Here is a 9,127-nt window from a genome sequence, read left to right as displayed (position 1 = left end):
TTCTTGTATTAAAAACACATCTGATTTTATGGAGTCTAAGAAGGATAAAATACTCTGGGCTCTTGTCTTTGACTTCACACTTCTCACATTTAGTGTTGAGAAGGTGAGAACCATTAAAAGCATAAAGGAAAGTAGGTATGTCATTTTCGTTTTTCTAAGTTATCAAAACAAATTACACACAGGTTATTTCTTGGGAAACTAGCTCTTCCTTCATTTCTTTAGGTGAAAAGTGAGTAGGGTGATCTATATTTCCTTTTAGGACTCTCGGTGTTGGCCTCTGACGCAATGTTGCATTTAACTTTGAGTCCCTGAGTCTGCCTGCTTCTGATTGCTGGGGGGGGGGGCTGTGGATTGTGGCCCTGTACACTTATACACTCATAACTAACCACGGTTACCATGTAGATCCTGTGCCATGGGTGTTGCATGTTCTCACACACACACACACACACACACACACACATTCATTAGCCCAGTAGCATGCTCGCTAAGCAGTTGATGTGTTATCATGTCGTCTCAGGTCATCTATCCACAGCTGTGTTGTATGCGATTACCGCTTCTTGTGCTTGTGTTTGTTTGTTTGTGTGTTTGTTTTTTCTCTGCTTGTCTGCTTTCAGGTGCTCCTGGTGGCGCTAAGGCTGGATTCCCCTCAGAGGCCATGGATTGTTGTCTGTTTTGTTTTTTACAGGTGTAGCAGCTGGTTGTCTGGTTTTTGTTTCTATTTTTGTTCTGTTTCCTCTTCTTTCCTCTTCTTCTTTCCTTGTCCCCCGGTCCGGTTCAGTTCTATTACATGTTATATATTGTAAACAAAAATAAATAAATGGGCATCAAGGGGAGCTTTACATTTATAAAACTTCCCTTGGCAAAGCAAATCTGTTTGGCATCAAAGGTATTCAGACTACAATTCTGCTGCCATAATGCTGAACAGGACAAGGGGGGAAAAAAAAAAAAAAAACTTTGAGTCCCTGGGGGTTGATTGCAGAGCTGAAGTTAAAAAGGAGACCTCATTTGGTGAGTCGGAGGGGAAGACTCTTGGTTCTTCCACTGAAGAACTGTCTGAAAGGGACCTAACCCTTCCCCTCTTCTCTGATACCACTGGGGAATCAGAGGCTCAGATGCCGTCCTCTTCGGCTGTTGACCTTCGGGGAGGTGAGTATCTTCACTAGACTCACCTGTCTGCTCTTCCTCCTCATTTAGCGTAGCTCCACCCTCTGCCTGTGAATTCTCACAGACTTCAACACTGAGTGGTGAGGCCTCTACAGGCCCCTCCCCTTTTTGCTCCTCACTTCCAATCCAAGCTTTTGGCGGGAAGTTTGAATTTATTGGGTCAACCTCTTCACTTTGTTCACCAACTGCCACCTTTGGTCCTTCTCTTTGTTGGCTTGACTGTGGCTTTACCGTCTTTAATTTGTTGGCAAAAGATTTAGGGCAATCTCTGAAGAGGTGATTTAATTCTCCACAGAGATTACATTTCCTGCCATTTGGACACTCTCCAAAAGTTTGCCCAATTTCTCTGTTCTTCCCACATAACACCTTGGTACAAGCCTCAACCAGGTGCCCATGCTCACCACACTTGCGGCAGAACTTGGGCTGCCCCTGGTAGTGGATGTAACCTCGGTTTTCAAGGTGGCCAGAGTGTCGCCCACCCGCTGCACTGAGCACTCTTCAGCCCTTTTAAATGGTATAACTTTGCACTCCCGCACGCTCCAGCAAGCACCATTCAAGCAACAACTTTGCACTCCAGCTTCGAACATCGGCACAGTCGCAACAAGTAAGGCGACTCTACTCAGAGAAGTCACTCTGCACAGTAAGAAGATTTCTTTTGCACAGACAGAAAGGGCTTCACCCGCAAAGGTAAAGCCTGCCAAAAATAGAAACAACTCATTAGTGCTGCTCTCCACAGAAATCTTTAGTAAAAGGCGAAAGACTTGTACGTTATGAAGAGAAACCAGAGTACGATTATCCGTCACTGCGGGAGCAGGGCATCAGGCTAGTTGGCATAGCCACCTTCCCCATGGTGAGCTTTGCTTGGTTGAGACGCTTGCTCTCCCCCCCCTTGCTCCTCGGCTGACCAACTAGGAACAATCGGGCCCTATTCGATGGCTGCCTTGTCTTTTACTCTGTGCAAAAGACAAGGCAGCAACAAAAACACCACGAGAATCCCGTATTGAGGCTTTGTTCTGATCGCTCATTCGGTGTCGCGTTTCTTTCAAGCAATTCTCCCGGTTAGCCCACACTCGGCTCGCTCCCATAGCCGTGTTAAAGTCTACTTCGCATTCACTCTCTTTTCTCAGCAGACTCTTGGGATTTTATCTATAAAATGAATTCCTTCACTCAAACTATGGGAAAACTGCTTTGTCCTTAATATTTACCATGTCTAGAAAGATTTAAACAAAAAAAACAACGTTGTACTTTGCAGTAAAAGAAAGAGCAAATCTAAAGTTTCAGGAATCCGAGAATAAGCTTACTTTCATGAGTTCTTCACGATTTCGGATTTTGCTATAAAATGAATTCCTTCACTCAAACTAAATTAAAACTGCTAAACCGCTAATCTGTTATATGTAAGGCAGATGTCAAATTCACCGAAATAGGATCAAAGGGTATTCGGCCAATCGAGCTGTAGCAGCTTCGGTAAAAGAGTATAAGTTGAAGAGTTTGTGAATAAAGGTGTGCGCACACATAGTGTGCTGTACGAAAATAGGCAGGGAGCAATGCCGGCTGGGGTATATGTTCTTGTATGTTGTCTGACTGTTTGATTTGAATGTGTTGTGTAAGTGTCCTGTTGAATGTTACATGTTTGGGCTTTGACACGCTTCACTGTGGTTGTTAACTGTGTGGTGTGTCCTGAAATGTTATATGTTTGGGCTGTGTGACATGCTTAATGCTTGTCAGTAGCTACCTACTTATTCATATATAGCAACTGACAACATAAGAAGTCCGGACATACTTTGATAGTAGTTGTAGAAGTATCCTTATTGATAATAGATCACTAATTCATAGTGATAGAACAGTAGATGAACAGGTGCTTGCACATGTCTCACGAAAATAAAATGGGTGTATGATTGCTGACGGCAGAGCAATACTGCCAAACTTATGAGTTCTTGTGGCAAACTTGATTCAGTGTCTTGACGTGTATACGCTGTTTCGCTGACTTGATTGTCACAAGAAACAAAGTGTGTTTGATAAGATCCGACCATTTTATTACGGGAGGATCAGTATGTATGGATTCTGATGTGACTGATAAACCCATTCGTATCTTAAGCATAATCTAATACGTGAGACAACGCCCTGGCACACGATAAAAAAAAAAAAGAGAGAGAGCGGTTTTGTGTCCCCACAGTCCATAATGTAGAAAAGAGAGAAAAAAGCCTTTCTGATTTGGTGTGTGTGCTCATAGTGCAGAGTGTAGAGAAAAGAGAGAAAAGAAAGCCATTTTGGTGTCACGGGTGTTGTGACTTACACACACACATTTCTGAATTGAGAAAAGAAATTATTTTAGAGGAAGCAGTAGAGTTTAGATCCCACATTTGTTGATAGGCATTCATTTATTTCTTCACTTCTGATGAAGTTTCAACAATAAACAACAAACTTTGTATTATGAGAAAGAACCAGACTCATTCTTCAGGAATCCGAAAATAAGCACGAATTCGGATTCTCCTATAAAACGAATTAATTAACTCAAACCAAGTTAAGACTGCTTTGTCCTTCATATTTATTCATGTCTAATCAAGTTTCAACGATAAACAACGTTGTACTTTGTAGAATGAGAAAGAACTTCTTCAGCAATAAGCATCTCTCGACATATGACGAAATACAGATTTTGCTATAAAATTAATTTCGTCTATCAGCGTGACTTAAAACTGTTTTTCCTCCTTATTTATCCACTTCAAATCAAGTTTCAACAATTAAAAAAATTGTAGTTTGAGAAAGAACAACTTAATCTTCAGCAATCAGTATAAAAAGAGGGTAACAAAAGGTGCAAATGCCAACCATACATCACGAAAAGGTGGAGCGGAAGTATTCAGCTGCAAGTAGGTGTGAATGTTCGACCATAATTTGTAAAAAGTGGGTAAGAAAAGGTTCGAATGCCCGACTAAATATTAACAAAAGCGGGAGGAGAGGTCTTCGGATGAGAGTGGGTGAGAATTTCCTACCATACAAGTATGGTGGAGAGGAAGCTGTGATTGGCCGACAATAGTAAAAAGCAGGTGAGAAAATGTGTGAATGTCAAAACATACATGATCAAAACAGGGAGCGGAGGTGTTTGGCTGCGACAAGGTGTGAATGTCCAACCATAATTAATGAAAAACGGGCAACAAGTAGGTTCGAATGCCCAACCATACATCATCAAAAGCAGGAGTGGATGTGTTCGGCTTCAAGAAGGTATGAATGTCCATCAATAATTGCAATAAAACATGAAAGAAAATTTTCCAATATCAAACCGCACATAATCATAAGCGGGAGAGGAGGTGTTCCGCTGCAAGAAGGTGTGAATATCCACCCATAATTACTGAAAAATAGGTAAGAAAAGGTGCGAATGCCCAACCATACATCATCAAAAGCAGGAGTCGATGTGTTCGGCTACAAGAAGGTGTGAATGTCCGACCATAGTTTGTAAAAAGCGGGTAAGAACAGGTGCGAATGCCCGACAATGTATGATCAAAAGAGGGAGTGGAGGTTTTCGGCTGCAAGAAGGTGTGAAAGTCCGACCATGGTTTGTAAAAAGCGGGTAAGAAAAGGTGCGAATGCCCGACAATGTATGATCAAAAGAGGGACTGGAGGTTTTCGGCTGCAAGAAGGTCTGAATGTCCAACCATAATTTGTAAAAACCGGGGAAGAAAAGGCTCGAAAGCCCGACTATACACCATCAAAAGTGGGAGCGGAGGTGTTCAGCTGCAAGACGGTCTGAATGTCCATCAATAATTGCTAGAAAACATGAAAGAAAATTTTCGAATATCAAACTGCACATGATCATAAGCGGGAGAGGAGGTGTTCAGCTGCAAGAAGGTGTGAATATCCACCCATAATTACTGAAAAATGGGTAAGAAAAGGTGCGAATGCCCAACCATACATCATCAAAAGCAGGAGTCGATGTGTTCGGCTACAAGAAGGTTTGAATGTCCGACCATAGTTTGCTAAATATCAACAAAATTTGGGGCGGAGGTCTTCGGATGCAAGTGGGTGTGAATATCCAACCATACAAGTATGGTGGAGAGGAAGCTGTGAATAGCCGACCATAGTTTGGAAAAAGCGGGTAAGAAAAGGTTTGAAATCCCTTAACATACACCATCAAAAGAGGGAGCGGAGTTGTTCAGCTAAGAGAAGGTGTGAAAGTCCGACCATGGTTTGTAAAAAGCGGGTAAGAAAAGGTTTGTATGCCCGAATATACACTATCAAAACAGGAAGCGTAGGTGTTCGGCTGCAAGAAGGTGTGAACGTCCGACCAAAGTTTGTAAAAAAGCAGTTAAGAAAAGGTTTGAATATCTAACCAAACATAATCAAAAGCGGGAGCAGAGCTGTTCGACTGCAAGTAGGTGTGAATGTCAGAGAATAATTTGCAAAAAGCTGATGAGAAAGGGTGAGAAATCCCGACTATACACCATCAAATGCGGTAGCGGAGTTGTTCGGCTGTGAGTAGGTGTGATTTTCCAACCATAATTGCTGAAAAATGTGTTAGAAAAGGTAAGAATGCCGGTCCATACATCATCAAAAGCGGGAGAGGTGGTGTTCGGCTGCAAGTAGGTGTGAATGTCCATTAATAATTGCTTTAAAACATGAAAGAAAATTTTCGAATATCAAACCTTACATGATCATTAGCGGGAGAGGAGGTGTTCAGCTGCAAGAAGATGTGAATATCCACCCATAATTACTGAAAAATGGGTAGGAAAAGATGCGAATGTCCAACCATAAATCATTAAAAGCAGGAGTGGAGTTGTTCAGCTACAAGAAACCATGGTTTGTAAAAAGCGGGTAAGAGAAGGTTCGAATACCCGAATATATACCATCAAAAGCGGAAGCGGAGGTGTTCGGCTGCAAGACGGTGTGAACGTCCGACCAAAGTTTGTAAAAAGCATTAAGAAAATGTTCGAATATCCAACCAAACATAATCAAAAGCGGGAGCAGAGCTGTTCGACTGCAAGTAGGTGTGAATGTCAGATCATAATTTGCAAAAAGCTGATGAGAAAGGGTGAGAATGCCCGACTATACACTATCAAATGTGGGAGCGGAGGTGTTCGTCTGTGAGTAGGTGTGAATGTCCGACCATAATTGCTGAAAAATGTGTTAGAAAAGGTAAGAATGCCGGACCATATATCATCAAAAGCGGGAGAGGTTGTGTTCGGCTGCAAGAAGGTGTGAATGTCCAGCCATAATTACTCACAAACGGGTAAGAAAAGGTACTATTGCCAGACCATATATGATCAAAACAGGGAGCGGAGGTGGTTCAGCTGCAAGAAGGTTTGAATGTCCGACTAAAGTTTGTAAAAAGCGGGTAAGACAAGGTGTGAATGCCCGACAATGTATGATCAAAAGAGGAGCGGAGGTTTTCGGCTGCAAGAAGGTCTGAATGTCCACCCATAATTACTGAAAAATGGGTAAGAAAAGGTGCGAAAGCCCAACCGCACATGATCATAAGTGGATGAGAAGGTGTTCGACTGCAAGTAGGTGTGAATGTAAGATCATAATTTGTAAAAAGCGGGTAAGAAAAGGTAAGAATGCCCAACCATAAATTATGAAAAGCGGCAGCAGAGTTTCGGCTGGTATTTATCAATGTCTAGATAGATTTCAACAAAAAACAACGTTGTACTTTGCAGTAAAAGAAAGTGCAAATCAAAAGTTTTAGGAATCCGAGAATAAGCTTATTTTCATGAGTTCTGCACGATTTCGGATTTTATGTATAAAATGAATTTCTTCACGCAAACTAAGTTAACACTGCTTTGTCCTTCATATGTACCCATTTCTACATATATTTCAAGCATAAACTTCCTCATATTACCCTGAATGAGAAAGAGCCACACTTGTGATTAAGCCATACCTCCCTTTTGAGGAGTTCTGCATGATTTGGGATTTTATCTATAAAATTAATTCCTTCACTCAAACTATGTTAAAACGGCTTTTACCTTCATATTTATCAATGTCTCGATAGATTTAAACAAAAAAACAACGTTGTACTTTGCAAATAAAAGAAAGAGCAAATCAAAAGTTTTAGGAATCCGAGAATAAGCTTATTTTCATGAGTTCTGCACGATTTCGGATTTTATGTATAAAATTAATTCATTCACTCAAACTAAGTTAACACTGCTTTGTCCTTCATATGTACCCATTTCTACATATATTTCAAGCATAAACTTCCTCATACTACCCTGAATGACAAAGAACCACACTTGTGATTAAGCCATACGCCCCTTTTGAGGAGTTCTGCATGATTTGGGATTTTATCTATAAAATCAATTCCTTCACTCAAACTATGTTAAAACGGCTTTTACCTTCATATTTATCAATGTCTCGATAGATTTAAACAAAAAACAACGTTGTACTTTGCAATAAAAGAAAGAGCAAATCAAAAGTTTTAGGAATCCAAGAATAAGCTTATTTTCATGAGTTCTGCACGATTTCGGATTTTATGTATAAAATGAATTCATTCACTCAAACCAAGTTAAAACTGCTTTTTCCTTCATATTTATCAATGTCTAGATCGACTTCAACAAAGAACAACATTGTATTTTGCAGTAGAAGAAAGAGCAAAACTGAAGGATCAGGAATCCGAGAATAAGCTTCTTTTCATACGTTCTGCATGAATTGGGATTTTATGTATAAAATGAATTCCTTCACTCAAACTAAGTTAACACTGCTTTGTCCTTCATATGTACCCATTTCTACATATATTTCAAGCATAAACTTCCTCATACTACCCTGAATGAGAAAGAACCACACTTGTGATTAAGCCATACGCCCCTTTTGAGGAGTTCTGCATGATTTGGGATTTTATCTATAAAATCAATTCCTTCACTCAAACTATGTTAAAACGGCTTTTACCTTCATATTTATCAATGTCTCGATAGATTTAAACAAAAAAACAACGTTGTACTTTGCAGTAAAAGAAAGAGCCAATCAAAAGTTTTAGGAATCCGAGAAATAAGCTTATTTTCATGAGTTCTGCACGATTTCGGATTTTATGTATAAAATTAATTAATTCACTCAAACCAAGTTAAAACTGCTTTTTCCTTCATATTTATCAATGTCTAGATCGACTTTAACAAAGAACAACATTGTATTTTGCAGTAGAAGAAAGAGCAACACTGAAGGATCAGGAATCCGAGAATAAGCTTATTTTCTTATGGGCAAGTGGGAACTGCTTTGTCCTTCATATTTATCAATGTGTAGATGGATTTCAACTTCTTCTACTGCAAAGTCCAATGTTTTTCTTTGTTGAAGTCGATCTAGACATTGATGAATATGGAAGGACAAAGCAGTTTTAACTTGGTTTGAGCAAAGCAATTCATTTTATAGCAAAATCCGAAATCGTGCAGAACTCATGAAAGCAGGCTTATACTCGGATTCCTGAAACTTTAGATTTGCTCTTTCTTTTACTGCAAAGTACAACGTTGTTTTTTTGTTTAAATATTTCTAGACATGGTAAATATGAAGGACAAATCAGTTTTAACATAGTTTGAGTGAAGTAATGCCTTTTATAAGCAAAATCCCAAATCATGCAGAACTCACGAAAAGCTTTTTCTCGCTTTTCACTGCTTTTTACAGACTTTGGTCGGACGTTCACACCTTCTTGCATCCGAAAACCTCCGCTTCCGCTTTTGATGATGCATATTCGGGCATTCGAACCTTTTTTTACCCGCTTTTTACAAACCATTGTCGGACTTTCACACCTTCTTGCAGCCGAACACCACCTCTCCCGCTTTTGATGATGTATGGTCCAGTATTATTACCTTTTCTAACACATTTTTCAGCAATTATGGTCGGACATTCACACCTACTCACAGCTGGACACCTCCGCTCCCGCTTTTGATCATACAATGTCGGGACATCGCTCCTTGTCTTACCCGCTTTTTACAAACTTTAGTCGAACATTCACACCTTCTTGCAGCTGAACACCTCCACTCCCGCTTTTGATGAT

General features: G+C 40.2%; 1 non-coding gene across 1 annotated transcript; it reads right to left on the bottom strand.

The window, feature by feature from the left end:
• Nucleotides 1–1,840: 1,840 nt before the first annotated feature.
• LOC140265962 (U5 spliceosomal RNA) lies at nt 1,841–1,954 on the bottom strand. The gene has a single exon (XR_011906641.1). It is a non-coding gene; the product is annotated as a U5 spliceosomal RNA (small nuclear RNA).
• Between the last annotated feature and the right edge of the window lie 7,173 nt (nt 1,955–9,127).

Source organism: Leuresthes tenuis, unplaced genomic scaffold, assembly GCF_036924035.1.
Source record: "Leuresthes tenuis unplaced genomic scaffold, fLeuTen1.0.hap1 SCAF_12, whole genome shotgun sequence".
Lineage (NCBI taxonomy): Eukaryota > Metazoa > Chordata > Actinopteri > Atheriniformes > Atherinopsidae > Leuresthes > Leuresthes tenuis.
Note: the sequence above shows the minus strand (reverse complement) of the source record. Positions and strands in the feature narration are given on the sequence as shown.